The sequence below is a fragment of the Gobius niger genome, assembly GCF_951799975.1.
Source record: "Gobius niger genome assembly, chromosome: 6".
Lineage (NCBI taxonomy): Eukaryota > Metazoa > Chordata > Actinopteri > Gobiiformes > Gobiidae > Gobius > Gobius niger.
The window spans coordinates 27,017,294-27,044,243 of NC_136857.1; the positions used below are offsets into that span (position 1 = coordinate 27,017,294).

At 40.9% G+C, this 26,950-nt stretch overlaps 1 long non-coding RNA gene across 2 annotated transcripts in view; it reads left to right on the top strand.

Annotated features, from left to right (window-relative positions):
* LOC306964185 overlaps positions 1-26,950 on the top strand; it is a 186,932-nt gene that overhangs the window by 86,772 nt on the left and 73,210 nt on the right. Inside the window, exon 1 of one of the 2 annotated variants that reach the window (XR_013792956.1) lies at positions 25,415-25,480. The exons of the other annotated variant lie outside the window; for it this stretch is intronic. This is a non-coding gene — a long non-coding RNA (uncharacterized lncRNA). Of the gene's footprint in view, positions 1-25,414; positions 25,481-26,950 lie in introns of those variants that run through there. 2 annotated transcript variants of the gene reach the window in all.

Consider the following 26,950-nt stretch of genomic DNA (forward strand, 5'->3'; position numbering starts at 1 on the left):
TCACTACACAGTTCCCATAGGTTTCTATTACACATTTAAATAGTTGTATTGTTTTGTTTGATAAACCAGCATGGCGTGAAAGAGAAAAAACAGTGGGAACAGACATTCACCAAATTGTTGAGGTCGAAGCGGTGTCTCGTGTATATTGCAGCCTTATAACCTGTGGCACAATTCTTACTTGCATAATCAATTATTTTATTGTTGGATTTTTTTTTATTTGATGCACAGTGTTTGAGTTTGTGAGATGGGATTAAGTCAATAAATGCAAGTGTCGAGTCAAGTTCAAACTGTTCAAGTCAAATTAAGTCGAATTATAGCTTTTGTCACGTCAAGTCTTGCTTCACCCGTCAAGCCGCCTCAAGTCTCTAACGTCAGTGTTAAGTCTAACTTTCACTGTTGGACTATTCTTCTTCAAAATGTGTTTACTTGATAATATGCAACAAGATTTAGATTTTCGATTTCGAAAATTTAGGCTAATAATAACACTCCCAATCAGAAGTTAAAGACCACTTGAAAAATGGCAAAACTCACATTTTGCATGGTTGGACCTGAACAAGGTTCAAAGTAAACTTCAGTATGCAACAAGAGGAAGTGGGAGTGAGACACAAAAAAAAATGTAAGTGAGCATTTCATTGCTTTCCCTCACAGTGGCCCCAATGCTCCAGAATCAATATTCTTCTGGCCGTGGTGGGCCGTTATTGTTGTTAACGAGCCTCTTATCAGGCGATTAAAAAAAAAATCGCCATTAATCTATTTTGAAAGTTGGGTTGGGAGCTGGGTCTATACTATGCAAGCTATGATGACTTTTATCTTGATAGTTTATCGCGGATGTATACCTAGCCCAATTGCACTGTAGGGGGCGAGAATGAGTCAAACCTGTGTGTATGGATGCCTACAGTGAAATGACCTCATGAAATGTGACGTGCTAACATGGGTGCAGCTATGAAGCCGCCGGGTTTGCTTCAGGGAAATCATATTTTTAAGAACTTCCCAATGGAAACATCGACAAGACTATGGTTGTTTGCGCCTTATGTGAAGCGGAATTAGTTTACTGTAGGAGTTCTTCCAGTCTCAAGTACCACCTAAACGCAAAGCATCCCTTAAGGTTAGCACACACTACATGACTTTTATACCAGATTTTGCTCTAATTCTCAGTCGCACCAAGTCCTCTCAAGTCGGGTCTAGTCAAAGGCAGTCACACAGAGTCGGGTCGTGTTGTGTGAGGGGGGTCACGACTGGACTCGCATTCGAATCGTGTAGTGAAGGCAGCAGAAAGACGCGACTAGACTCAGTCGTCGGAAATCAAACATGTTCAATTTTTAAACCTGATTTTCTTGGACGCACGGGAGAAACGTGGGAGATTTTACCGTTTCAAATGTGAACACACAGAAAGCAGCAGCCAATGACAGTGAGTGAAATAAAGACAGAAAAACACCGCCGCGCCTCCCTTCTCATTTCTCTGTCAAAACAGAAGCACAAACAACATCAATATAACATCAATATCTCAGCCAAAATAAACAACTGTTAACATAAATATTGACAACGCCACCGGAGAGAAGGCTCCGGACCTTAAGGCACGCAGGTTTGTTTATGATTGACACAGGCAGAGACCAAGCTTAGCAAAAATACATGTTTTATTTACTATATATTTTGTTTCAATAAGTTACTTTGTTTCTCATTCGTTGATAAAACGTTCGGTTGATCCACAGGTTTACATTTGCGCAGACATTACATACACTGCCACAACCTGGCAGCAAACTGCAACGTCCCTTCATTTTGGCAGTATTAAAACAACAAAAGCAAAGTCCGTGAGTGGAGCAGATTAAAAGACAAGGCAACAACATACAGGTCAGCGCCGTCATCGCACCAGCGCGGGCCAGATCACCTGTAAATAATTAAAACTGTTAACACCTAGCCTTACTGGTAGAATAGTGGAACTCTGCCCCAAACGTACCATCTAACGCAGGGCACAACACACGGGTGTGGGGCCATGACAGCAGACGCACACCATCCCTGCCCCTGGAGCATCTGGGGCTACATCGTGGAACCGTTACCACGCGGAGCTAGACCACAAAACCTCCAGTTAGGGCCAGTAATTACTTACATTAAATTTGAAAACCTAGAGCAAACGCTACCTGTACTTCGGAAGAGCGAGGAACGCACCGACACCGGCGGGACCAGGAAGTGAGTGACGTCAGAGAACGAAGGAGTGAGTGCATTGCGCTTATATACCCGCGGCCTATCTTTGTGGATTTGAGTTTTTGAAGCCGGAGGAGAAATGAGGCGGTAGAGAGGACAGATGAGAGGACAGACGTGCTGTGTTATAAAACATCAGCTGTTTGTCAGAATCGTGTAGTGTGTTCGCTCTTACAATTCTCAGTCGTTAAGTGTGAACCCCCAGACGTTCTATAATCGCACTCAATCAAGTCGTGTAGTGTGGACCCCCCATTCTATATAAAAAGACTAGAAAAGTCGTGTAGAGTGTGCTGACCTTTAGCTAATGTGGAAGATGCCGGGCCAAGCACTGAAGTAGCGCAGGGGAAGAGTCATCGTCAAACTACAATGTTTGAGTGCAACCGAGGCAAACCCGTCAGCACAGCCCGATCAGCCAAGCTAACTGAAATGTTAATCATCTGCCCTGAGGCCCAGAGAGAGAAACTTTTACCCAAACTACAGTCACTGTCTATTAATCCTTCCTCACAGGTGAAGAACCTGGGTGTGATTTTTGACTCTGAGCTGGCATTTATTCCACACATTAAGAATATCACAAAGATAGGTTTTTACCAACTAAAGAACATAGCCAGAGTCCGCCCCATTCTCTCTCAGGCCAACACGGAGACGCTAATGCATGCTTTTATCACCAGTCGTATCGACTACTGCAATGCCCTGCTTTCTGGTCTTCCCAAAAAGAGTATCTCAGGTCTACAACTTTTACAAAATAGAGCAGCTCGTGTCCTGATGAAGACCAGGAGGCGGGACCTTTACTTACTTAGTCATTGTTTGGGCAGCACACATATTCTGAATGCCTTTGGCAGAATTCAAACGAGCCATTTTAATCTAGATTAATCTAGATTAATTCCAAGATTACAGTGAGATAAATCTAGATTAAACAAATTAATCCATGCCCACCACTCATTTCTGGACAGTTTCTGGTACAAACCCCGAAAAACAATTGATCTTGGGGCCTGATAAAGGCCGCTGTGAGGAAAAATAAAGGTACCATACTTTTATTTTTCTCGCTTAAAAGTTTCCGTTTTATTGTCATGAATGGATATTGTCATAATATTATAGTTATACACAAGTTTTGGTGCATTTTAACATGTGCAGAGCTCACAATGTTGTGAGTAAAATGACACCAAAGCACATGGGTTTAGGAAGTTTACCCTTCAATTATACCAATGTTATGTTGTATTCTGATCATGACAATGTTACAATGTACTTTTTATTCTTTAATGAGCGCCATGTTTCATCAACTACTGCTGAATTTTCCATCAATAAATACAAACACATTGGATGATATTATTTAAAAACACTTCTTACCTTTAGCTACACTTGTTTTATTGAGGAAGCACAGAACCAAAAAAAAACAACTTCTTATCTCTTTCAGACTGAAAGGAAATAAACAATTAAAGTTCAAACTGGAGATATGCAAGTTATGCATTTACAGCTATAAACAGTGAGTGTTCTTGCCGGTCAAATAAACACATAGTGTTTCTTTCTGCAAAAACAGATGTGGTAATCGAGGCTGTTGTATATTACGTGACTTTATGTGGGTCAGCTGTTATTACATATCAATCTGTTGGTTTCTATGATCAATATGAAGGGAAATGATCATAGTCCCTAAATACTGTGAGATCAGGCCATTCATTCACTCCCATTCACACATCCGCTTGCTTGAACCCTTCAAAGAACCCCAGAAATGTATCTTTCTCTTTCAATTAGAATCCTTTTTTTTTTCCAATTGAATGTGTTTCATAACATCATGTAACAAATTAATAAAGGCTGGAGGGTTTTTCTTCTTCCAATGTATTAATATCAGTCTTCTCGAAACTTGCAGTTTTCTGTTTGTTAATAAGATTAGCTGCTACTGAAGGGTACTCCAAAAAGTGCAATCACAGGGTCAGGGTCAGGGTGAAACAAACATCACACATCAATTTGAAAGTTTTAGTCCAGCAAACTGTTATGTTGGGAGAGTTCCAAAAAGTGTGAGCTAGTGAAGCCTGTTCCTGACCGCTTTGGAAAAGTGTAGCCTGTGCAGAACTTTGAATTGGAGCCGTCCATGACGAGCACAGACTGAAGAAGAGTGGACGTCGTCTTGAGCCTTAGTCCATTGAGATGCAGTGATGTTTATTCCAATGTCCTGTTGCCAAGCTTCTTTTAGGTGATCAAGTGAAGGCATGTATTCCATGTCTGACAGTTCATTACATATTTAAGAAATTGACCCTTTTATCAACGGATCTTTCAAGAGTACAGTATTCATGGATAAGTTGGGAGGCTGATGAGGAAAAGATGGGAACATTGATTTAACAAAACTACAGATTTGTAAATATTTAAAATAAATCTTCTTTGGCAATTTGATTTTTCTGACGGAAGTGATCAAAAACAAATTTCAATAAATAAAAAGCAACTTCACGAAGTGCTGGGTTGAACTCATGGTTAAGCGTAATCAGAGTTAATACTTGCAATATGCAATTTCAAATGTTTTCTAATTTGATGCCATTTTTTTATAGTATGAGAGACTACAAGACGTTTACAGCTGTGTAATGTTATTGAACATTAGCGCGCTTCGTCAAACATTTAATCAACAAATGTTTATTTATAAATAAATGGTAAATGGTCACATAAAGCCCCTTTCTACCTGCTTTAGGCACTCAAAGCTCGTTACATCAAGGAACCACTCACCCATTCATACACCAGTGTCCACAGACACAAGGACAGTGTGCACCTTTGGGATTCAAAGCGCTGACCCTCTGCTCTACTCTCTGCACCACTGCCGCCCCGAGTCTTTTTTTACCGCCTAGTAATTAGTAATTATCCACTGTAAAGGCACGGTGGCACAGCGGTTAGCACTTGTGTTTCACAGCTAAGGTCCCAGGTTTGATTCCCACCTGGACGGGCAGCTTGCATGTTCTCCCCGTGTCTGCGCAGGTTTCCTCCAGTTACACCAGTTTCCCCTACCACTAAAAACATGTACAATAAGCCAGGATGAGTGAGAGTGTGTTTGAGAGAACAAGTGGGGAACAGTGGCGTATTGACATGCAGGTGTCCCATGTGTGTGTGCACTGTCCCGACCAAATACACACATAAATAAATTTAAATGTATGTGAGTTAAGTCTGGTGCTGAGGTTTTTTTTGTTTGTTTTTTAGTTAAACTTTATAGGTTGAGAACATTTGTAAATACAGCATTTTAATTGATTCACAAGGCAAAGCGTTTTATTATGTTTGGATCTTGCTTGTAATCTTGGAGTAATCCCAAACCAGGCCAGAACTACTGTTTTAAATACAACACTTCAAAAGGTTATGGAATGTTTCACTAAATAAACATTTTGCAAAAAAAAAGGACTGTTTTTGATAAACACTGTTGAAGTAACCGAAAAACCTATAATAAATACATTATTTAAATGAAAGTATGGACTTGAATCTTTCGGTACATGGCATCTGTAGAGCCCACAATTTCTGTGGGAAAGTAAAGATTGTTGAAAATGAGCAGAGTTGATATTCTTTGTACTAACATTTTCCAATGCACTAATGCAGATCACAGGGAAAACACACAGAAGAAGTTATCTATTAATCTGGAGAAGGCGATGGAGATAGCTGTGGACTTTTGGAGAGCGCACACATCCAGCATGCTCCTCTGGCATTGATTAGTGCAGCTATAGCGAGGGAAACCAGCACCAAGAGTGTGCACAGTGAAACTGTTCTGGCTCACAAAAATCCAACGGGATTAGGATTACCCGGCCACCTCGGAGTTTGCGGAATGATTCTAAAGGTAAAAATCGGAGGAATTTACCTTCCAAAGTAATGACGTGGCAGCTTCGCACGGGAATAGGAACCTCAAGGACATCGTTACACTGACTTTGTACCTGACGTCCTGAGGTTCTAATCCCGTGTGAATAGGGCTAAACTACTTTAATCCAATTGTCACGACCTACCATCTTAAGCAAAGTCCACTGATTGTGAAAGTGGGCGGTTCTTCCCTCGTGCCATGACAACAGGAACAAAAGTCTCTTAAGTAGTTCACCTTATCTAAAGTCCTGCACACGTGTGAGATAAAGTAACCAAAACAAACCAATCAATAATAAATGATGAATTAAAATGTGTTAATGTATGACTGACACACCATGTACAGTATATAAGAGAGAGCCTGTATCTCTGGGGCTCATAGTCGTGGTCACAATGGAGAGAGTGAGTGTGTTGTTGTTGCTGCTTCTCTGCTCTGAGTCGGGAGCTGAACTTCAGGACAATGAGATCATTGAACAAAGAAAAGTCAGTCCTGAGAGTGTGAATGTGCCGGAGCCTCAGCCCTGTCCCTCAGACCTCCACGCTGTGCTCCGAGAGATGACTGCCAAACTGGCTGAGAACAGACTGATGATCCAGCAACTGCAGACGCTCAACCAAGGTGAGATTAAAGACTACACCTCTCCCTGACACAGCACAGTATGTCTGGGACAATTTGGTGCTTTGTCAGTCGGTAACGTGAATATAATCTCCGTCTGACTCACATGATCTTCTTTCTGTCAGAACAAGCAGCCAAACTGAAGGAGGTGGACACAAATCAACAAGGTCAGTTGTCCAGTTGTTGTGTTTTAATAAGTTATGACTCCAAACATTCCACATTTTTTGTTCCATATATTTAGAGTCAAGTCTATTTAAACTAGATGTTGCAGCCTTGAACACATGTGAAACTGTTGACTTCATCATTAGCATTTATGTTATAGGAATAAATATAAGTAGAGAGTAATCGTAAATCAGGAGTACTAAAAGTTGTAGAGTAAATTCCCTTTTTCCAACATGAATATTTTGTAAACAGTATTTAGACAGTTTGCCACGAAAGGCAGTAAAGTTAATCTGACCTCCTCTGACTCACATGACCTTCTTCTTTCTGCAGAACAAGCGGCCAAACTGAAGGGGCTGGAAACACAAGTGGACACTCAACAACAAGGTCGGAAACATGTTCTTGTAATGTCCATTTATGTGCAAAACCTTCTAACTTCCTTCATCACATGTGTCAGACGAACACTTCTTTCATCTAAGAATTTCTTTAAAAGCTGAAGCTCACTTTTAAGATGGATTTATATTCACATTTACTCCAAAGCAGGGACGTGCACAGATAGAGCCCAGGTGGTGCTCAAGCACCTGCCCCCTCTGCCCTGTGCCCTTTAAGTGCCCTTCTCAAGACCCGTTTTTTTTCCTCCCGAATATTAAGCATTGTTTCTTTTATTGTTCTTAGATGTTTGCCCAACTAAGCCAACATGTGCTGAAAATACAGTTTTAATGTTCAACAACTTCAAATCGCACTTCATTCCTCCTCTGCCTCTGAGCCGCGGCGGCGCTGACGCTCCTGATCAATAAAGGGCAGCTGTGCTGTCCCCGTGTTTCCCCCGATTGAGAAGATGGTACAGCCCATCTCTGTAAGACCCGGGAGTAAAGTAAACTAAGTAAATTCGATAACTTTATGAACGAGCCAGCGTGACATGACTGGATTATTAAAGGGAAAGGAAACGAAAGGGCCGTCGGGGCGAGGACGTCAGCGCCGCCGCTCGTGTCGAGATCAGGACAAAGTCAGCGGTAACAAGTCAGTAACTTTCGCGGTTCTGTTTTGTCGCGCTATAAAATTGTCTGAAAATGAGCTTTATTACTCAGACTAAGTCAGGGCTGAAGGCAGTGTGAGCTGAACTAAGGAGACAGAAGGGAGAGGAGGTGCCTGGGTTCTGGACACTGCATCTGTGGGAGGAGCACAGGAACACGAACAGCCCAGGATTATTGTTATGCAAGATATTTTTGACAAACCAGATATTTTAAGTGTAGGCTATAGTACCTTTGCTTACTTATCTGTATTTGTGCTAGTCTTGAGTGTAGAGCAATGTGATAGTCCTACGTCGTCCTCTAAAGTTATTTCTTGAATATATCGTCTATCAAACGCTTCATGTGTTCTTTCTTTTCTGACACAATAACAGGTTTCAGCAAAAAAAAAAAAAAGAGGCAAAGTAGAAATCATAAACGCCTTTATTAATACATGGCTAGATCAGCTAAATCATTGCCAATGCATTTCGGCTCATGGCCAAACTGGCTAGCTTTGGTCACATGTCCCAGGTGGGTTGGTCCAATGTGGGTGGGTTCTTTTTCACCAGGTTCATAGAATACATAGAACTAATAGAACTCATTAAAATATTTACAATGTATTCAATACAAAACACAATTACTTCCTATACATTCTTTACAAGACCGTTAGAAAATATATGTTCGAAAGATGAATAATTATTTGTGCAAGAAGCATTAGCCACATGTATTTTTACAGAAACACTGACAAATCTAAGGTCGCATTCACACCTGGGACTCGGTTCGATTGGGGACCAAAGTTGCAACATTGTTTCAGCTCTCAAACTGGCTCGGTTTGCGTTCACAACTCTTTGTCAATCGAACCAATATTCTAAATGCAGAGCTCCTCTGCAGCCTGTGGGGGCGCTGAATCAAAACCTTCTACAGGAAAAACTTCTCTGACTGGTCGATTAAACTCCACTTCCTGTTCCATCTTTTGTTTACAAAATGGAGCGGGATCAGACTGTGAATGTGATGGTTTTTCTTTCACTTTTTAATGTGACAGTGACTGTAGCAACGCTGAGAATGCACAGATCTGTTTACGGACAAAATGGGAGATAAATGAGTCGACAATGATCATGAGATGAGATGAGATCATGCCAGACGAGGCAAAACCGGGACTAAACCAGGACTAAAGAGGGACTAAAGCAGGACTGGCGACCCCGGAGATATTTTTTCTTCACATGACGACTGCGAAGGCTCCGGGCAGAGACATTGAAAACTACTAATGACGACTGTCTGAGAGAAAGAGACGCAGAGCAAGGTACTAAACATGATCTGATCAGGGCTTTGCTCTCCGGCCTCTGGCGCTGCTCATGTCAATGGTTTCTGCCACATATTTACGAGTCACGGCTTTAGGCGTAAATGTCGTATTAACTGTTAGCTCTAGCGTGTCTGCACATGCGTTTTCATTTACATTATGTAATGAATGTCGGAATTGTCTCCGTTTGTTATGTTTGTAACAGACACACAACGTCCTACAACTTTCTCTTCCTGGTTTTGTTCCGCTCTCTGGCTCAGTTACGTTCATAACCCAAATCATCGCAGCAGAGTTCGTTTGCACCGGACGTTTTCAGCCGGATCAGAGTTAGTTTCTTTGGCCCGGAACAGAGCCCGTTTGCACGTTCACAACATCTCAAACGAACCGGGCTATCTGCGCAAACGGGCCCGGTTTCGCATCAAGAGGGGGTTGTGAATGCAACCTAATTCTCTGTTCAAGCCTGGGAGCGCCCTGGCTTTGAGGGTGTAAATCCAAAATGATTCACTTTAAAGGAGTTTTTTCAGTCTGTCCCCTCCTCTGATTGTCTCCTGTATAAAGCCCTATAGGCCACACATTTGAAGGCTATTGCAATTCCCATGGTTGGTGTCTTTTATAATGCATGGCCATAGGGTGTAGGGGAGAGGAGGGGACGGATTGGGCAAAGTGTCCTTACAACCACAGTTACAGTGTTTCTGGATTCAACCATGTTATTGATAGCCTATGTCTGTGATTGAAATACAACCACATTGTTTGATTTTATTTGACATTAAAATATGGACTTTTCCTGAATGTGTTATTGTTAAATATGATAAAATAAATCAATGAAACAACTGTTATAAATGTTCTACATTTTTCCTCCAACTCAGTGCTTCGTTTTAATAATCTTAATTTTTATAAAGCGCAGAGTGACTGAGATTGGCGTTTAGCGATCTGTCAGAGCTGGGACTCATACCCACGCCACTTTGACGAGCAATGTTTGTAAGCGGAGCAACTTTACCAACCACGCCACCTGAGCGCACTCAGACGTGGCACTGAAACACTACAAAAACATGGAGAAAGGTTCAACACAGACACCCCCTAGTGAAGTGTTTTGAAACAATCGCGTTTCATGAAACACTTCAGCCTGAGTCACGTGACATGTGCGTTTTGAATCGTGTTTCTGAGCAGTGTTTTGAAACCCATGCGTTTTGGGACCGAATCACAGGTTCATGTCGGCCATCCTGAGATCTAGAATGTGTTCATATAGGGTTTTTATTCTACTTGTGGAGTGCCTCCGCTTTGTTTTGTTTTTTGCTGAGCCTTACCCCTGCACTGAAGAGCACCTAAAGGACAAGGTTTTACACAACCTTATTCTTTACATCCAAGTAGCACTCCAGCCTTCCATTTTTTCAACAATAACAGATTTTTTTTTTTTTTTTACTTCAGTCCAAGCCTCTGAACTACAGAGCTTAAAGAGACGGACCAACGTGACTGAAAACCAAGTGGAGTCTCTGAGGAGAGACAGAGCAGGTGAGACTTTTACTGATGCTTTGGAACTAGAAGAAGCTACAGGAATGTTATTCTTTTTTGCAAAGTCTGTGCGCTGTGATGTTCTATCTATGATGTAGTTGTTAAACTTATTATTCCAGTGGGACAAGTGGCTTTCTCTGCCTCTTTGTTGGCATCAGGCTCTGGACATACTGGACCAATAAACGCTCACACCACTCTGGTGTTCAGACATGTTGTCTCCAACATTGGAGACGCCTACAACCCAAACACAGGTGAAGGAACTTTAACATGTTACAGACAGTGAAGTGTTATCAACACTAAACAATGTCTCCTACAGGGTTGTTCACTGCCCCAGTGAGAGGAGCCTACCACTTTGAGTTCTACAATAGTGCAGGAGGAGGTTCACATGCTTCAGTGGTTGGGTTAGTGAAGAATGGAGAACATATTTGTATTACATATGAACATCAGACAAATGGATGGGTCAGTGCAGCCAATGGAGCCACTCTGCTCCTAGAGGTTGGAGACGTTGTGTTTCTGCGTCTGTGGGCCAACGCAATAATCTATGATGATGGACATAGTTACAGCACGTTCAGTGGTCACCTGCTGTTCCCCATGTGAGACTCTATTTTCGCTGTTTTTAACAAAGATTGTAAGATAATTTCAGTAACGTACATCCACTGGGATTTAATGTGATTGTATTCTTATTTACAACCCTAATGTATGTTGTATTTATATTTCAATAATAACATTGTGTTGTGTTATGCCTCCAGATAACGTTTATGATCAATCCAGGAGCATTATGTAACTTTTTATGCTAAAAAAAATTGTTATAAAACAAAATTGTCAAAACGTTGATATTGGTGCGTATTTGACCTTTCAGTGACCCAGTGGCTGCATGGGTGGTTAGCTTGCTGCCTTCGGTTTCCATCCCGGTGGTTGCTATAAGGCTTCAAGAATCATTTTTATTATATGTTAAGTATTATATGTGAAGTGAGTTGTTAACACTGAGCTAACATTTATTATGTAAATTGTAATTCAGTGCCATAAAGGTAAAACTTTTTTTTATTTCAATGAAACTCATGGATGGTATTGCATCTCAGGGCTCTTTGAATCACTGATATCAATCTTTGTGATGATTAGTTGCCCGTTAAGCCCAATTAAGGGAAATACCACTGAAAAAGGACGTTCCACATTATTAAGCAGGTCATCATTTTCAAGCAATATGGGAAAGTAAAAGGATCTCTCTGCTGATGAAAAGTATGAAATAGTTGAATGCCTTGTACTAGGTATGGAAAACTTCCATATTTCATGAAAGATTAAATGTAATCATCGTACTGTTAAGAGACACACGGGGTTGTGCAGATAAAGGCACAACGAGGACGGTTTCTGCCAGACAAATACATCAGATTAAGAGAACAACTGCTACAAAGCAGCAAACAAGTTTTTTGAAGCTGCTGGTGCCTCTGGAGTCTCCCGAATATCAAGGTGTATGTAGCATGTATGATGCTGCAGTTAGAGAATAGTAGTCGTATAGTGATGATAGGCTAGGTCAATCAGAAGACTGGGTTCGGCTCGGAGGAAAATCAGGTGCTTTATGAAAACCGAACGCAGTATTGCAGTAGCTCGCCATCCATGCATGGAAACCCGGCCTGTACAAACCAAGACGACACAATCAATAATAAAACAAACACCATCTTTACATCAAAATAGCATCCATAAGTCATGTACATTATATATACTACTATTATATAGCGCAACTGCAATATAGACATCCATAAATCTCGAGTACTCTTAAATAGCTGCCTTTAAGTATATTCATTCATTACAACATATGCAAACAGTGTTGGCAGTCATAATGAACCAGCCAAGCCAGCGCCAGCACCAGCTGACGGGTTCAAAATAAAAGCAGACTCATATCACTCACCAGTTCCACTTCTTACAATCACCCAAACTGATACATTAGTGCCAGTTCACAGCGGTGGAGGCATCTAGAAGGATTTTAGAATGCGTACCTGCAGCAGCTTGCAACCTGGCGCGTCCCTCACCTATGGCATGGCAAATCTCACTCCACAGGTGTAAAATCCCATGAGAGTTTTGGCCTATTATTAAAAGGCAGAGATGGACCAGGAGCGGAAAATTACCAGGGTTACATGTCCAGCTATCCGGGCTCCCCTAAACTTTTCATTGACTGCTAATTTACTTTATACTTCTACACGGCACAGTACTACAGCGGTTAGCGCTTGTGTTTCACAGCTAGAAGCTCCGGGTTCAATTCCCACGGACGGGGCCTTTCTGTGTGGAGTTTGCATGTTCTCCCCGTGTCTGCATAGGTTTCCTCTGGGTACTTCGGTTTCCCCTACCACTAAAAACATGTACAATAGGTCAGGATGAATAATGTATAATGTATGGGTTGATATGATGTTGTACTGCACTGTGTGTATGCCAATTTGGTGCTTTAAGTGTAAATAAGCGGAATACAATCTGTCTGAAACACATTGAACCTGATCAAATGCAGACAACAAAATACTACGCTGACAGAAAAGACAAATGGAGAATATAATATTGTACATCCAATTACACAATGGAGATTATTTTTGTCACTCAAACTTGGCTGTAAATACTCTTTAAGTGGTGCTAGCCCGCAGTTGGCTTTGCCCGTTAGCTTCTACTTCGTGATTCCACTAGTGTGTATTGGGGCCCCTGACCCGGTGGCAGGGAAGTTGCAAGTGTGGTTTTCTGGCCAGAGACACCAGGGGAGATGAAAGACACCCCCCCCCCCCCCCCCCCCCCCCCCAATCATCCCATTAACCCCTCATACCCCCAGAGGGACTACGGAATTGTTTTATTAAGGTAAACAAGTTACATAGTACTGCTTTAAACAAGCAAAGTCCTTTTACTCAGTTACGCAACTTTTAATAGTTAATTGGTTAATTGGTTAACCCTGGACACCCCTAGTATGCACTGCTATGCACATAATGTGACAGCAGTGACTGTTCATAAAGACAGAAACAGACAATGTTGTAACATGATGTTCATGGGCCTTATTCAGTCTGTTATATCGTAGGTTATATAGTCTGAATAAGAGTGTGTTTGAGAGTGCGCATGGGGGACGACAGATGGAAATTATCCCTAGGATACAATCTGGTGTGGCTTGTTTACATGCATGAGACCCATGTATGTTCATGTACTGTCCCGACCAAATAAACCAATAAACTAAACTAAACATTTACACAGGGTAGCGCAACACATTCCTCCACAGTTCAACTTCATCAGACTCTTTGCTCTTTAACCAAGTGTCTGCTCTCCGCTGTCGTTCCCGCTTCTTTTTTATCAACTCTTCTTGAGAAAGGAATGCCAAATATCCATAAGTTTGCCTTGTTTGATCATTTCACAAGCGAAAATGAACTGTATCCTTAGTTCTGCAGTTTGGTTCAGCCTGAGCTTCTGATTGGCTGAAATATCTATCCATGCACTGTTATAATAGCAAAGAAAACAAAAGAGAGGGCCCGGAGGATGCACTGCTATTGTACATCAAGCTTTAATTGGCTGATAATTCTGTCAGTCATTGCCAGCTCTCACGCTGTGGTTGGTGTGGTCTGACAACAGAGGGGAGCTGGATCTGTGGAGCAGGCCCTCAAGGAGGAGCAGCTCACCAGAGCTTTTTTAAAGCAGGAAATTCAGTTAAACTTCAACAGCAAAAGCAACTCAACTACATTACAAACTATGTATACTGTTAAGACATCTTACACTTTTAGCAGAGAAGGCCTTTTCACCTTATTCATGAAGTTCCCGAGGGCGCCGACATGAATTGTGCCCGCCCCTTCACTACTATTAGTTAACATAGGACTGCAGATGTCAAGAGAAAGTCAAGAGAAAATAAATAGAACCTCAGATACTACACAGACACAAAGCTGTTTTCAGGCCGCCCGTAGAAACAGTGCAGTTTTGATTTGCAAATGAACATAGATAGAGTAATTTTAACCATTTTTCATTTAAAATACCTTATATTTGAGCAGCATCCGCTTCGTGGTTGTATAAGCTACGCAGTGGCGGAGTGATCTGCTAGAAAATAGTCCCTCAAAATGCGATCATTCATGTGATGCAAGGTCAGTTATGTTACAAAAATTGTTCTACTGACACAAACATTTATATCGTTAGTTATAAGTGATTTACCTCAGGTGCACTGTGGAGTGGGTCAGACTGTTTTTAATGCAGTGTAGCTGATAGAATAGAAATGCGCTAGCCTTGCACTAGCCTAGCACCATGACACTCTTCAAACATAACAACTGCATGAATTACAAAAAAAAAAATATCCAGAAATCAGCAACACTCTGGATAACTAGGAAATGACGCGGAATGTCAAAAATCCTGAAATATCCCTTTAAGGGCCTATAGGTCACCAATGAAGAGTTGTAATGTCTCCGCTACTCGGATTGATTAGACTAGAAGATGACTCGAGTTGCTGCTGGTCATGGAGATGTCTCCGATGCATCCTCTGGAGATAAGGTGAGTCTCCGGGTAGTTTCAGTGAAAATGAACAGGTTCAATTTTACTTGAGTCTCCACATAGTCTCCAAGAGGTCTACTGTGACAATGTTGCAAACACTGTTTGTTATGCTTAACTTGAGAGACATTCTTAGACATCCCCGCAATGTCTCCGAGACCTGTGAGAGACTTGAAAATATCAAACCTGTTAGTTTTCGTTTTGGAGACATCTCCGTGACCAGCGGCAACTAGTATTCAGGCGGGTGAGATAAACCCTGGAGACCACACAGTGACTGTATGGAGTCTTGAAAAAATCACAGCTGAAATGGAACCTTTCACAAAGACAACCGAGCCCTTGGGACACTGAAGTAGGGTGGCAAGGTGATTTTGATTTATTTTTAGTGAAATTAGGTAATTAGGTAATACAGTATGCCACCTGACATTATTGAACCTGGAGCAGTTTGAAGGGGCGGGCCTAACGCACACAGATTGTCAGTGAAATAAACCAATAAGCAATTAGAGGTCATGACGACAGCTGTAGCCCAATTCACAAAACATTAACTGAATATAAACTCACTCATAGAACGCGGAGGCAAAATCCTCGACTACTTCATCCGTGATAAGTTTCGGCACATGTTAAAGTTAATTGAACTAACAATATAGTGGTGCAGCGAGTGACGTAACTTGTCATTTCTCTGTGACAGTCATGATTGGTTCGGCTAGGCCTTAGCCTTGTTTACCGTGTGTGGCCAGACCCACCTTCTTTCACGCAGAAAGAAGTGGGTTTATCAGGCTGCGGGATCGTAGCCTGGTACGGGAACGACATTTTACGTTTTATCATTTGAGAGCTGATGCAGATCTTGCCTGGGGCTCCACCTGCACTGACTCTGAAGTTAAATGTACAGTTTGATTACGTTGTTAATATTATTGCAGTGGGACGAGTGGCTTTCTCTGCCTCTTTGTTGGAGTCAGTCTCAGGATATACTGGACCATTCAACACTCACACTCCTCTGGTCTTCAAACATGTGGTCTCCAACATTGGAAGCGCCTACAACCCAAACACAGGTAAATAAACTTAAATCTGCTACTATACTGAAGTCAAAGCTGGTTCTTCTCCACGAGCCGCAATTGAATCTCCACTCTCAACCGTAGTCTACCAGTCGGCTGTTTCTCCTGTCTCATTGCGCACAGGTAAACGCAGACACAAGGCTGTATCAACCACTCTCTTTCACACACAGCAGTCTCTGCTGGTTGTGGACAGTCCAATGTGGACAATAGTTGGGCTGATACAAAGAGAGCAAAGCATCTGTGATTGTTACAAAGGAGATTAGATGCCAGTGACTGAGATGAGAGCCACCTAGTTACTTTCAGTAACTGCTCTTTAAATCTCCACGGTAAGCTAAAGATAACCTGTCAGGTGCAGGTTTCTGTTGATTTTGAATCAGTGGTTCTCAAACTGTGGGGAAATAATCAGGTGTAAAGTGGACTAGAGTGAGAGGCTGAGACAACATGGATCTTATAGTGGGACTGGGTTTTGAAGGTGGACATGTAAGGCCCATGAAGACAGTTACCTAAGAAAGGGGTTAAATGGTGTGGTCGTAACAATGGGCGAGGAAAGCGCTTCTCTTTGATCCTCATTGATTGCGCTGCTTAAAAACCTGGCTCCAAATACTTTTTTTCTTCTAAAAAGCTTATATGACCTATGTGACAACTCAAGCGGTAAGTGTCATATTTTTAACCAAACCAGCAATAAAACGTGGAAGCCTATATCAATGATTGACAGGCTCTGTAGCTCTGTGGAGGCTCCTACTTTTTGCCCATTTAAAGGAGAAGGCTGAGCAGCCATTTTAATTTCACAAACCATTCAGGATCATTACTATTAATGGAGCTGAATGGATAATCAGTTATCTCTTTCATATACTGTTATGCCAATATGTTTACTCACCATGGTGGATTTTTTTTGGGGGGCCATTTCAAAAAGAAAATGAATGAAAACACAAAAAAAGCCATTTCTTGTGAAAAAAATGTGTGAACTCATTTCATATCACCATAAGAAAACAAAATACCAAAATGACACACCCCAGTTCCTAATACGGTGTATTGCCCCCTTTAGCATCAATGACAGCTTAGAGTCTTTTGTGGTAGTTGTGGAGAAGCTTATGAATATAATCTTATGGTAAAGAGACCCATTCCTCTTGGCAAAAAGCCTCCAGTTCCTGTGACTTCCTGGGATGTCTTGTATTCACTTTATTCTGCTGGAGCCAGAATTGGAACGTCCAAGTGTGACCCATGTGCAGCTTTCGAGCTGATGAGCCCCCAGTATTTTTTGATAAGCTGTTGCATTCATCCTGCCTCACACATCCCCAAAACATCAGCGAACCATCTCCATATTTCACAGCAGAAATGGTGCACTTTTCATCATAGGCATTGCGACAGTGGTACAGCAGGTTGTCTCATGATCGGAAGGTTGTGGGTTCAAATCTCAAGTCCCGAAAATGCACAGTGTTGTTGTGTCCTTGGGAAAGACACTTTACCCTCCTTGCCTCCAGTGTCTGCGTACATTGGGTATGAATGAGAGTGTGAGTGGGTGACTGGTTCCTCACAGTAAAGCGCTTTGAGCCTGATAAAGGTAGAAAAGCGCAGAGAAGAAGTTGAGTCCATTTACCATTTTACTTTGTTGACTCTTCTCCAAACGTAACGTTTGTGGTTGTGCCCAAAAAGTATTTTTTGTCTCATAACTCCAAATGATTTTGTTCCAAAAATGTTGAGGCTTGTCTCTGCGCTGTTTGGCATATTGTAAGCGAGATGCTTTGTGGCATTTGTGCAGTAATGACTTTCTTCTGGCATCTCTTTTTTTTCAGTCATATTCTTTGAGAAATGGTCAAACAAATCGAGAAATCCTCCAGGGTTAACTGGAGAACTGTATCTATGGGTCCTTGCTACCAACGCTAAACAATGTCTCTTACAGGGTTTTTCACTGCCCCGGTGAGAGGAGCCTACCACTTTGAGTTCTACATTGTTGCTTATGAAGGTTCACCTGGTACTGCGGCCGTGTTAGTGAAGAATGGAGAACATGTTTTTACTGCAAGAGAAAATGTGTCAAATGGAATGGGAACCGCGGCCAATGGAGCCACTCTGCTTCTGGAGGCTGGAGACGTCGTGTTTCTGCGCCTGTGGAGCAGCTACAGAATGTATGACGATGGAAATCACCACAGCACGTTCAGTGGTCACCTGCTGTTCCCCATGTGAGACTCTGATGTTTCTGTTTTCACTGTAACAGTTTAGGGTTGATAACAGTAACATATGTCCATTTGACGTTTATGTGAGTATTCCTGTTTTTGGGGGGGGAACATTTATATAATTTCATTGGGCTGTTGATGACCTGTAATGAGCATTTATGACTGTATGATGTAATAAAACATTATAGTAATCAATCATAAAACAACAGATTTACTTATCCAATCCACAGATTCAGAGGATCAGATCAGAGGAAAGATTGTGTGACAAAGGCCGACATTGCGCCATAACTGTGCAAACATACGGCAGATTGTTGTGCTTTGATATTGAGGTGAATTAATCCTGCTTCTGCTGCTGATCTTACAAGATTATTCTGTTTAGAAACGGTTTCTGGACACCTAAAAACATTTCGTCCGGAGCCTCATAAAGGGATAAGAGGGATAGCAAAAGTTCCATGCTGCCCTCATAAAGGCCACTGTGAGGGATAGCAAAAGTGCCATGCTGCCCTCATAAAGGCCACTGTGAGGGATAGCAAGGGTGCCATGCTGCCCTCATAAAGGCCACTGTGAGGGATAGCAAGGGTGCCATGCTGCCCTCATAAAGCCGCTGAGTCACTTAGAGGTCAAATGTGCACAAATATAGACAATGAGATCATATTTTCTGTTTTGGTGCATTATAACATGTGCAGAGCTCACGATGTTGTGTGTAAAATTAGACCTAAGTTTACCCTTTAATTTATACTAACTTTAGTGAATTGTGAGCATGAAAATACTTCTTTTTTTAATGAGCGCCATCTTTCATCAACTGGAGCTGAATTTTATGTAAATAAATACAAATACATTGGATGATATTATTTAAAATACTTCTCACCTTTAGCTGCATTTGTTTTATTGAGAAAGCATGGAAGGAAAAAAACAACAACTTCTTATCTCTTTCAGACTGATGGCTCCAAGAAATAAAGAATTAAAGATCAAAGTGGAGATAAACAAGTTATACATTTACAGCTATAAACAGGGAGGGTTCTTGTCGGTCAAATAAACACATAGTGTTTCTGCAAAAACAGATGTGGTAATCGAGGCTGCTGTATATTACGTGACTTTATGTGGGTCAGCTGTTATTACATATCAATCTGTTGGTTTCTATGATCAATATGAAGGGGATTGATCATAGTCACTAAATATTGTGAGATCAGGTTCAGTGTTGGTGGATTTTCTGGCAGGACATTTTGAACATGTGTCATTGGATGGCGTGAGTGTCAGTCATACAGCTGAGTATTGTTATTGTACATTAGCAAGCCTCATCCAATAAACCAATAAATAAACGAGCCAGAGCTGTACATTTTAGAGACTTGCAATTGAGTACTTGTTCCACAAAGACAACAAAAGGTAAGAAAATTATTTAGTACAAGTCAGTTTGATGAGAGTTTTATCAAAGAACTTTGGAAATTCTCGGCCATTATATGCAGCGTGTTATTTGAATGAATACTGTTATATGAACGTAAATTACATAGGTAATTCTCCAGAAATACATAGTGCTGTAAAGAAATGTAACAGTGTTCCTGAGATACCTTTTAATGTAGAGAAAGTCATCCCATTCTATAATTTTAAAATAAAGTATCTCCACTTGCAAAGGAGAAAATCTTTTTGTTGAGTGGCCTCTGAGACTTAGTTTTACAATTTGATTTACTGGAACAATAACAGAATCTCAAAGTAGTTAATCTCATCTAAAGTCCAGTGTACGTGTGAGATCAAAAGACCAAACCAATCACAGTAAATGAGCAAAGATAAGTGACATGTGAATGATCCAGTCTGTATATAAGAGAGAGTCTGTATCTCTGGGGCTCATAGTCGTGGTCACAATGGTGAGAGTGAGTGCGTTGTGTCTGTTGCTGCTCCTCTGCTCTCTGTCGGGAGCTGAACTTCAAGACAAGGAGATCATTGAACAAAGAAAAGTCGGTCCTGAGAGTGTGAATGTGCCGGAACAGCCTCATCCATGTCTCTCAGACCTCCACGCTGTGCTCCGAGAGATGAGCGTTAAACTGGCTGAGAACAAACTGATGATCCAGCAGCTGCAGACACTAAACCAAGGTGAGATTGGACACTACACTACTCTGTCATAATAAATGGGGTTTCAAATGTTATCATCTCGGTTATGGCAAAGTATAATGGGACAATTTGGTGCGTGGGCTGTAAATAAAGATCATCCAATCTCCGTCTGACTCACGTGGTCTTCTTTCTGTCAGAACAAGCAGCCAAACTGAAGGAGCTCGAGAGACAAGTGGACACACAGCAACAAGGTCAGATGTTGATGGCGCAGTTGTCCAGATTCACTTTTGAGTCCAAGCATTCAGTTTTTCCATTCCATGTATTCAGAGTCAAGTCCATTTAAACTACACACTGTATTATGTTGTTTCCCTGAGCGCTTATGCTGCGATTTTTAATTTCTTGACAATTTTAGCCAATTAGTGGCTGTTTAATGTCTTTTATGTAAATAGTGCATTTCTATATATATATATATATATATATATATATATATATCGATATATATTTAAATGAGATATGGAATTAGACCATATCGTATATATCGATGTAGATCAAATTTGTGCTGTAATACTTGCTTCAGGGCAGTGGCAATATTGTGACCTCCCACAGAGCATCTCTGAAGCCAGATGCCATTGACAGGCTGGTGTTTCTTGCACAAAACCTTTCAATGAAGGAGGACACACTTGTCTGTCTTCCAATGTCTACCTCAAGACAGCACTACTGTTAATCAAAGTAAAAAAAAAAAAGAACATGTTTATTGAGTCTTTTTCTTGTGCAACTGGTTGAGACTGTTCAGATAAGCTTTTAAGTGAACAAAAAGAAGCAGGTAATCTCAAGCTGATGTTTAAAAAAGTTTATCTTAAACTGAGCAGTTTATTTTGTAATCTCTTTATATATAAATGCCGCCCTCTGAAAAAGACTGACCTATTTTGTTTTATAGGTTATTACATTACAGAGCTTTGTTATACAGTGTTTATGTTTACATTTTCTAGTGAGTTTTCAATAAAACTACTCGTTTTTGGCTCTGACTTTGACTTAACATTTCATTTCACAGCTCTCACTTTGCAGAAAAAATGTCGGGATATACAGTGGGTAGTATAAGTATCGGCCCCTTTTTAACCTTTCGACATTTTGCCACGCTATGGACCTTAAACATAAATGTATTTAATTGAAATGTTATTTGAAAGACACACACGAAGTTGTGTCACACAGTTGTGAAGTGAAATTAAATCTGTACATGATTTTGAATTTGAATAGTGGGATATCCCTTTAGTTTTAGTGCAACCAAGAAGCCTATGATGACCCTGGATGAACTGCAGAGAGCTACAGCTCAGGTGGGGGAAACTGTACACAGGACAACTATTAATCGAACACTGAACAAATCTGTAATCAGCTGTATCTCTCTGCAGTTCATCCAGGGTCATCATAGGCTTCTTGGTAACAGCTGTGGTCAGTGCTGTCCTTGTTCAGTCAGTACGTTTAGGAGGACGGCCGGGTCTTGGTAGGTTTGCTGTGATGTCAGACTCTTTCCATTCCTGGATGGTGTATTTAACTGTACTTTGAGAGATGTTCAAAGGTTTGGAAATCTTTTTATAACCTAACCCAGTTTTATACTTCTCAGCAACTTGATCCCGGACCTGTCTGGTGTGTTATTGGACTTCATGATGCATCTGCTCCACAATAGTCTCTGAGAGACCATCACAGAGCAGTGTTTGAACTGACATTAGTTTACACACATGTAGACTCTATTTTCATTTCACTTCACGATTGTGTGCAACTTAGTGTGTGTCTTTCACATCAAATTTCAGTTAAATATATTTATGTTTATGGTCCATATTGTGGCAAAATGTTGAAAAGTTAAAGGGGGGGGCGAATGCAACCCACTGTCTATTGTATATCGATATTAAACCTAAATATATCGGGATATGACTTTTGGTCCATATCGCCCAGCCCTAGATTTAGGTAATTAAATGGTCAAACTCACCACAGAGTTAGGGAGGTGTGGAGTGAAAATAGAAGTCCCAAAAAGACAAAAACATTGTATATATTTTCGATGGAAACCATAAGCTTTTTCCAAACTGCACGAGGGATGCGAGTCACTTCTTTCGTACGTTTGTTTAAAATGTATAAAATAACAGGTTTGATGTTCTGTGGGTCTTGGAGGGAGTTACGATAAAGTCTTCTCACTTATATTTGCAAATATGATGTGAGAGGCATGACTAAGTTATATCCGAGAGAGAGGCCCATTGTTTATTATATAAGAGATTATCTGACAACCTGGATGGATGGATGGATGGATGGATGGATGGATGGATGGATGGACTTGGTGGATGGACTTGGGGGATGAATTGAGTAGTTGTATCCAAGCTATGACATGAACATTAACAGAATTTGCAGGTTCTAATGTGGGCTGGAGTCGTGCAGTACAGGCTTGTGCACTCATCTGGTCTGACCGGCTCACTTAGGCCCACCGGGAAAACTCTCAGTGCTCCTGATGGCCTGTCCAGCCTTATATGACGATACTGTATATGAGAATTTATTTTGTATTATTAAATATTAACGAGGTGTAATTATAAAACAGGAGTACTTTTAATAAAGAAAATGTGCATAGTGTCATTGTAAAAGTAATTGACGTTAATCTGACCTCCTCTGTCTGACTCATGTGACCTTCTTTCTGCAGAACAAGCAGCCAAACTGAAAGAGCTCAAAAATCAAGTGGACACTCAACAACAAGGTCAGAAACATGTTTGCTTCAATGAAGTGGACACTCAACAGGAACAAGATGATACTTTCTTGTATCTTGTCCAATAAGTGCATCTCCAAACTGTTTTCTTTCTTATCTGAAACAAGCAGATGAGACTTTTACTGATGCTTTGGAACCAGAAGAAAAACATTTAAAGCTACAGGAATGTTAATTTCACAAAAGCAACAAGTTCAATCTTTGATGAAGTTGTTTAACTTGTATATTCCAGTGGGACAAGTGGCTTTCTCTGCCTCTTTGTTGGCATCAGGCTCTGGAAAGCTTGGACCAATAAACGCTCACACCACTCTGGTATACAGACGTGTGGTCTCCAACATTGGAAACGCCTACAACCCAAACACAGGTGAAGGAACTTAAATATGTTACAGTGAAGTGTTGTCAACACTAAACAATGTCTCCTACAGGGTTGTTCATTGCCCCGGTGAGAGGAGCCTACCACTTTGAGTTCTACGTTTTTGCTTATGGAGGTTCACACAGTTCATCGGTCTGGTTAGTGAAGAATGGAGAACATATTTTTATGGCTTCTGAACAGCAGACAAATGGATACGGGACCTCGGCCAATGGAGCCACTCTGCTCCTGGAGGCTGGAGACGTCGTGTTTCTGCGTCTGCGGCAGAACGATGTAATTAATGATAATTTGAATCACCTCAGCACGTTCAGTGGTCACCTGTTGTTCCCCATGTGAGACTCTCATGTCACTGTTAAACAAAGATTGTAGAATCGACTGACGTACATTCACTAAGTTTTAACATGATTGTAGTTTTGTTGTTTCGTTAATCACATTGTGCTGTTGCTGACCTGTAAAGCATCAAGCCTCAATATTATGTTTATCATCAATCCTTAAAGGGACTATGCGGAGTTTAAATATGTTAAAATTATGTATTTTCCTCCCCCTACATGTTCCAGTCATGTCCTAATGTGTAGAATGAGCCCAGACCTGTTCACCACAACTGCCTCTAAAATCCTGCACAGTCACTCAAAAGGTTGTTAGTTCGGGTCCGAAGTGCCGTCATGCATGAGCTTAATATAGAAAGTGCAGTTACGCATAAGACCTGAGATGGCAGTAGTGAGTATAAAATCACAAACTTGCACCTAGCCCCTTTAAAAGAAATAAACAAGGACATTACCACTTCATTGTCAGTTGTCTATATCATTTTTGTGACCTGCTTCTCCCTGCATATACACAGTGTAACATCCATTGTTGAATTTTACAACAGAATTATAATAACATTCATAAATATCAGTTTCAAAGACAACTGAACAACAGACACAACACATTCCTCCACATTACTGTATCTGTGCATGTGCTGTTTACAAACTCATCAGATTTATGGTCTTTTCCATCTGCACTGGTGAAAAACTAAAGATTGTGTCAAATGTTTCCTCAGATGAATATGATTTCATACTTTTTGTTATTTTCATAATGTAATCAGCTAGTTTGGTGCATGAAGGAAAAAAGCCTTATCTCTTTTATTCACTGATGGTTTCAGTAATTCTTGATCTAGGGCTGAACCAGGAAATAAACGGGTGATGTTTACAGTAACTTAATAATTACATGATAAATTGGTCCAGGAGCGTCTTAGAGACGTCATGCTGAACGCTCACACAGCTGCTGGGTCACTACAAGGTCAAATACGCACTAAAATCAACTTTTTTTTTCACAAACTAATATTGGAAGAACCATCTGCATTCAGCTTCCTGCGACTTTTCAACACAGTCAGACAGAAGCTCACAGCACACTGTCCAAACTGGTTCCAGGGCTTTCATTTCAGATCAGATGGACTGACCTTCCAGTTCTATGTGGAGTGGCTTATACTGTATATCACACAATTAAGTAGCTTTGAGGAATATACTGTAGATGGATCATGAACAAGCCACTAATACATTTGATCAGGTCCAACATTTATGGATGTTTTTCTCGTGGGTATTTCTTATCTTTGATTAAGGGCATTTCATAGCGACAGAAAGAGGCTCTTTGTTGTCGGTCCTAAAGACGGTTTTATGGTTTGATTTGCAGGAACAATAGTGGAAACTTGTAATCTAAAGTCCAGTGCACCTGTGAGACAAAACAACAAACCAATAATAGTAAATGAGTAACAATAAGTATAAGAATCTGTATATAAGAGTGAGCCTGTATCTCTGGGGCTCATAGTCGTGGTCACAATGGAGAGAGTGAGTGTGTTGTCTCTGTTGCTGCTGCTCTGCTCTCTGTCGGGAGCTGAACTTCAGGACAATGAGATCATTGAACAAAGAAAAGTTAGTCCTGAGAGTGTGAATGTGCCGGAGCCTCAGCCCTGTCCCTCAGACCTCCACGCTGTGCTCCGAGAGATGAGCGCCAAACTGGCTGTGCTGCAAACTGAGATGAAGCAGCTGCAGACGCTCAACCAAGGTGAGATTGAGCCATTTGCTACATCTCTACACTGTCCTAACTGGACTGCTCTCTCTGACAGAACAAAATGCAAAATTGGCTAAATATGAAGTTAGGATGGAGCAGCTGCAGACGCTCAACCAAGGTGAGACTAAAGACAACACTTCTCCCTGTTATGGCAACGTATTCATAAGACAATTTACTGCTTTGGATGTAAGTAAAGTTAATCTAATCTCTGTCTGATTCATATGATCTTCTTTCTGTCAGAACAAGCAGCCAAACTGAAGGAGGTGTTGATGGTGCTGTTGTCTTTATTAATTCTGAAGTTTATGTTTCTGTCATGGTCTGCTTTCTGTTGCCCTGTTTTAGTTTGTTTTCTTGTGTTTATGTCCTTGGTGTTTTATTTTGACATGTCTTTTTGGTCTGTTGTGATTTTCTGTTTGACTTCCCTCTCGTCCTGCCCCGCCCTAATGTGTCTCACCTGTGCCCCGATTCCTCATGTATTTATACCCCCGTGTTTCCCTTGTTCTTTGTCAGTTCATTGTCTTCGTGTCCGTGTTTGTGAGTTGGGTTTTCAGTTGCTCCTGCTTTATTTTTGGTTTTTGTCAGTTTCTTGTTTCTTGATTTTTGCACATATTAAATCTAGTTCCGTTGCAGTCTGCATTTTGGGCCATTTCTTTCTTCATTTTACTTTAAACCGTGACAGTTTCAAAATGTTTACATGTTCAGACTGCGATCTATGTGAAATACCTACATGTTTTTTTCACTGAACGCGGTTATATTCCATCTTTATTTCGTGACACATTTAGCCCAAGCCAAAGACGTGGACACACTACGGCAACAACAAACAGTTTATTTTTTGTGTGTCTTTTGTAATTAGTGCAAATCTATTCTCTTCCTGAAACATTGTGTTACAGAACAATTAGCTATGACTGGCGGTAAGTAATATTCAATCTGACCTCTTCTGTCTGACGTGACCTTCTTTCTGCAGAACAAGCAGCAAAACTGAAGGAGCTTGAAAATCAAGTGGACACACAACAACAAGGTCAGAAAAATGTTTGTGCAATTTTCATTTCGCTTCGATTAAGTGTATATATTAAACATTCAATGCATCTATAAACTGTTTTTTCTTTCTTTCTCTGAAACAAATAATGCATTTATAAAATATTGTTCCCATGACTGGTTTAAGTTTTGTTTCAGCTCAAGCCTCTGAACTAAAGAGCTTAAAGACACGGACAAACGTGACTGAAAACCAAGTGGAGTCTCTGAGGAGAGACAGAGCAGGTGAGACTTTTACTGATGCTTTGGAACCAGAAGAACAACATTAAAAGCTACAGGAATGTTATTTTTGCAAAGGCATCAAGTTCAATCTTTGATGAAATTGTTTGACTTAATTATTCCAGTGGGACAAGTGGCTTTCTCTGCCTCTTTGTTGGCATCAGGCTCTAAAACGCTTGGACCAATAAACGCTAACACCACTTTGGTGTACAG